Genomic DNA, 6113 nt, shown 5'->3' on the forward strand with positions numbered 1-6113 from the left:
ATACAATTATAACTAACCATGCCAGATCAATCAAATTATCACTTTTTATCATCATTCCATTAAGTTACCATATCCTACATATATTACAGAACATTCAGATAACAACATTATAACTATCACACCATACCGCTTCTCGTGAGGTCACAACCTCACACCAACATTTATATTCATCTTAGACCCGTAATCACATCCAACTAGTCAATCCTGATCACGTAAGTTACCACTCAACAAAGGTTACCTGCCGCCCGAGCTTAACTCGCATGCCCCTCATAATATATTTTCCCGCTCGCATAACCATCACCTCATGCCAAATATAACCATATCATTAATATTCAACCACTAGAGCTTGCCTCATATAACCACATCTTATACTTCCTTACAAACATTCATATCAATCCGGCCTTTACAAAATCAACCTCTCTAAGACTGCTGTCTTTCTTATCTATCATCACCCTTAACCACTAGTGACAACACCACAATACCACCACTGCTCGTATATCAAACCTCTTACACTCACATCAAAATAACACGGTTTTTCTCCTATCTTTGGTTAACATCCCAAATAACGAACATCAAACCCATCAACAAAATTACCTCAACATTATACCCAATACTGTCTTATTTGTATTGTCATCCAACTCTCCACCAAATATCTCGTATCCTGCCAATCCTCCACCAACTTATTACTCCCTTAATTCCTCGAAACTCATTATCAATCATTTTGTCCTGAAACTTCTATATAATCATTAACTAATATTCTCATGATAATATCATAAATCTCGACGATTCCTTACTTTTATGTTACATAACTCCAGTGAACATTTTTCTCAGCTTACTTTTATCCTTCTTTTCTCTTTATACTCAACAATACCATTAATAGCTCAACTCCTTATTCCTTCTAGCTAACTCTTTAGTAATCCAGTTACCCTTTCGTTGCTCCAAAACTCAAATTCCATTATTTTCTACCGACATCATCTCCCTCTTTCTTACCATGGATCTTCTCTTATTATGCTATCACTCACTCACACTTATCACTAATTTGTCCATAAAAATCAACGTTTAAAGTTCAAACAATTACATCTCCCTTTTTACATCTCTAGAAATCAAAATTCTTTTTATACCGTTAATTGCCCAAGGAAATCCCACAGTGGTTTCACCTCTTAATAAACCAAATCTCCCCAAACTCACTCACTGTCTACAAATCCACCTCGCGACATGTCTCCACAAAGTTCACTATATACCACTCTTCTCAATCCCTCTAAAACAACCTTTCATTATATATATTCTTAATCAACACTATTCCTAACCATCTCCCTCCATAGTTCGTTATACATCTCCGGTTGCTACCATTCGCATCCTTCCTTCCAATCTTTTAATTCTCACGTTCCATAAACTCACATTATCCCTTGCCCACATTCATTTACTTTTACATTACTCAACATTCAAACATATCGCTCATCTCATCTCACCAAACATTCTCTATGTCTCAATAAACCATATCAATCTTCCTTTTCTTTTTCCACTATCTATCACAACACATATAACTTATGTCCTCCCACCGAACTCCTACTCACCATAGGTGTCACTCACTTCAGCATAAGATTGGGTAACTTACGTATCAAGACCAACATACATGTAAAACAATGCATAAAAAGTAAAATAACATCTTTGAATTAAACATAATATGCAACGAAGTCAAAAGATAAGCATATGACCCAAAACAGGGGTCACTAGATCGAGTACAGGCCACTCGATCGAGTAAGGGACTTACTCGATCGAGTAGGTGAAGATCAGAAGCACGTAAAACAAATCACCAGGGATACTCGATCGAGTAACTAACGTACTCGATCGAGTGCCCCCTTACTCGATCGAGTACCAAGGCTACTCGATCGAGTACCCTAATTCTCAGCACTGTCCAGTTTTCGTAAAACAGCCATAACTCACTCATTTCTTGGTCGTTTTGGGCGTGTGACCTATCGTTAGAATCGTAAAAGAACAAGCTATCACCTCCAATTGGAATTACATTAAAATCATTTATGCATCTCAAGTTATAACAGTTTAAAGACAACTTTGCTGTAATCAGACGACATAACTATTTGATTTTTACTTCCAAACAGCTTAAACAACAACCAAGCAAACAAAACCAGTCCAAAACTCATAAAACCAGTATTCATAATCATATGTTACTATTTTCAAAAGCCAAACAACAACATTCATCATGCACATAGCTTATCTAACTTGCCAATTATGACTTACCCACATGTTTTTATTCTATCACTTTTCGTAAACAAAATCACAAATACATGACATCAAGTCCCCTATTCACATGTTACTACCACGATGATTCATCTTTTCCACTAATTCATCCTTCATACCACATATTTATCCACCATATTCGTTCAACATATTCACTCAGCACATGTTCAATTCACACTCCCAACCTTCTGTACTTTTACTCAACACGACGACAACAACATGTAGACTTACACATCGCTTTATATATATATAGACAAAACACTTTTCCTTACATAACTATAACATGCCAAATTACATGTATCAATCCTTATACTTTCATGCTTTACAATCAACCAACATACAACTCACGTCATCATCATCTTTCAATTCAGATCCCCCATCCTCCACATGCATGCATCCATCAATTCATACAACATACTACTACATAGATACACACAACACACAATAAGCACATAACGATCCCGAAACATATCCCATGGTGACCGGTTCAAAATTGTAGGGCGAGTTCGCGACTTTAGGACGTCTCCCAAGTCTTTGCATTAGCTCCTACAACCTTTACCCCGGGTTCATTTTAATTGACTCCTTAGATTCATTAGATTCATTGGTTACAGGTTTCAGGATCGTCGCTCTGATACCATTTGTAACACCCCCATACTCCAAGTGCCTTACCAGGACCACTCAGGTATGAAGACATTACCATCTCGGTCGCCCGAGGTATGATAATCAAATAGACAAAACAGAAACAACGTTTAATTATAAATGCTTTAGCGAAGAGTTACAATCCTCAAACCAAACTGAAAGTACAATACATTATTCCAAACTATCTGTTCTCAACTGAAATAATAATAAATGCTAAACTACAAATGGAAGACTCTATCATCATGTCGTGGCCATCCCAGCTATCCCAGTACTCATCTCTATACCTGTTCAATATCTGCTCACCATCCCCGAATGGATCACCGCAGGTTTACAAAAACAACACCGGGGTCAGTACTAATCACACAATCAATATAGATAACAATAATAAGGCAAACAGACAGCTGAACTATCACACACACACACACACCACCAACTCCCATCATCTCAATACTGACTGTCCACTGGACCAGCCCTGCCAGTGGGGGACCGCAGCCGTTCCCACCTAAGCCCCGCTCATCGTACGAGCGATAACCCTGTCCCATTAATGTGCACATCCCCTTCCGTGGCGGGTTCCACGAAGGGCGAAACTAGGGCGTGAAGTCACTCCCGCAAGTGACCCCACTCAGCCGAGAACGCATCTCGAGAACCATAGACAACCAATCACCATCACAATCACAATCACAATCATCATATCAAACAACTAATTACAAAGACATCACCAATATCCCATTATGGGACTAATACGAGTAGGAAATCCTACCTGGAAAGCACAACACGCAGACGGTATCTACAGCTGTATCAAAACGGCTCCTCTACGAATTCTCCTCCTATCATACAGCACATAAAGACTACACATCACAAACTACACACCAAAACCCCCAATTCCTAAATTAGGGTTTAACCAAATTAAAGGAAAGACAGTAAAAAGGGTACATAGATCTTACCCTCGACGCAAGGAACTCAACGGTATAAACAACGACAAGAACTAACCGTCTGAACTCCGGGAATTGCTAAGAATGCGATTAAGAAGATGAACTTGTTTGCTTTCTCTCTTAAACAGAAATTTAGGTTTTATAAAAGTGATTTAGAATAATGACGACGAAGCTTAAATACCTTAATCGCATAATTAACAAAACCCGAGAAAACTCCCCGTAAAACCGGACACTCGATCGAGTACCCAAGGTACTCGATCGAGTACCCCCCCTACTCGATCGAGTGCCCCAGCTACTCGATCGAGTACCCAACAGGTCAGAAACTATTTTATTTCGCAACTTACCCTTACTCGACAGAGTAAGGCCTACTCGATAGAGTACCCAAAGACTTATAAATACGGACTATTACAGCAAAGACTTGGGAGACGTCCTAAAGTCGCGAACTCGCCCTACAATTTTGAACCTGTCACATGGGGGGGTATATGTCAAGGTCATATGTGGTGTTTGTTTGCTTGTATGTGAATGTGACGATATATGTTGTGAATTGATGGATGTTGGGAGTAGAAGATTGATATGGTGATTGAAAAGTTAGTAAGGTGTGTATATATGTTGTTTGTATAAGAAGCATGATGGTTGTTTATTATGTGGCATTTGATAACATGAAATGGTTGTTTTGTTGATTGAATGAGGAGTTGTGTAGAATTGCATGCGTAGTTAGATTATAATGTTGAGTTTATAAAGTTGTATAGTATGTTGGGATATGAGAGATAACATGCGGGTAGTATATACGAGTCAGCATGACTCGATCGAGTAGGGGGTACTCGATCGAGTAGGTGAGGTACTCGGTCGAAGTGGGTCTGACTCGATCGAGTGGGTATTTGACGTTTTTATAACCAGAACCGTGTTTTTGGGTACTCGATCGAGTACATAGGGCACTCGATCGAGTGGGGGTTATTCGATCGAGTGGCTGTGCTACTCGGTCGAGTATGTTAGAGATCAGAAGGTCTGTTTTGGGTCTGAAGTCGGGGCACTCGATCGAGTATGGTGGGCACTCGATCGAGTAGCCTCTACTCGATCGAGTAGGTTTAGGAACTCGATCGAGTGTGTTCTGGGCAGTCTGTTTTCGTGTTTTGGGGTTATAGTTCGTATGTTCATATCTACCCTTTCTTATATAGTTTCAAAATGCCGCCCAAGAGAAACGCTTTGTATGCGAGAGCTGAGAACATGAACATCGATGACATCGTTAAGATGTTGGAGCATCAGGATGCTCTTACGGAGGCCTTAAAGAGAGTGGGAAAGGATAAGGAGGTTGATCACTCTAAGATCAGCCTTTATATAGCAAGGTTTAACCCAAAAGAGTACAAGGGAACCGGGGAGCCAATTCTTCTTGACAATTTGCATCGTGAGATGGAGAGCATACTAGACCTTGTACACTGTCCTGATGAGATGAAAGTAGAACAAGCTGCGTTCTACTTGAGGGAAGCAGTTGGTGAGTGGTGGGACAAGGTGAAAGTGAGTGCTAGAGAGATGTATACGAAGCAGGGCTTACCTACTATACCTTGGGAAGAGTTCCGGAGGGCTATGAGGAAAGAGTTTGTACCTGAGCATGTGAGGAATAAGCTGAGGGAGAAGTTTGATAGGTTTAGGATGACATCTGATATGTCAGTGGCTGAGTACTACAAGTAGTTTAATGAGAAGTCTAGGTATGCTGAGGACATGGGTTTGAGTGAGGAGAACCTAGCGCTGAGATTTGAGAGGGGGTTGACTCCCAAGATCATGGACAAGTTACCCGTGGGAGTCCTTACTGATGTTAAGGAAGCTTATGAGAGGGCTGAGAGAGCTGAGAGGTTGGTGGAGATGGCTCAGGAGAGAGTGGTTGAGAAAAGAAAGGTTGAGAGTGAAGGTGGTGGCCAATCTAGCCACAAGAAAGGCAACCACAATCGGGCTAGAGCGTTTTCTTCTGGGTCAGGGTTCAGTGCTGGGGCTTCCTTTGGACGCGTCCGTATGAGTGGTAGTGGTAGTTGGGGGATGGCCTGTTATGGTTGTGGCGGTGTAGGCCACAAGAGACATGAGTGCACGAGTGTATCTGGAGCTTTTCAGAGATCAGCCCAGGGGGGCTATTCTCAGGGGCCGGCATAGAGTTATGCGAGCAATAGACCGACTGGGTCATGGTCTAACCGGGGAGGTCAGAGCTACCAGGGTGGAGGTAACCGCAATGGCGGTAATTCCTATCAGAAACCAGCTACGAACAACAACAACAATCAGGGGTCGGGTGCTAAGCCGACC

The sequence above is a fragment of the Silene latifolia genome, chromosome 10 (genome assembly GCF_048544455.1).
Source record: "Silene latifolia isolate original U9 population chromosome 10, ASM4854445v1, whole genome shotgun sequence".
NCBI classification, from domain to species: Eukaryota; Viridiplantae; Streptophyta; class Magnoliopsida; order Caryophyllales; family Caryophyllaceae; genus Silene; species Silene latifolia.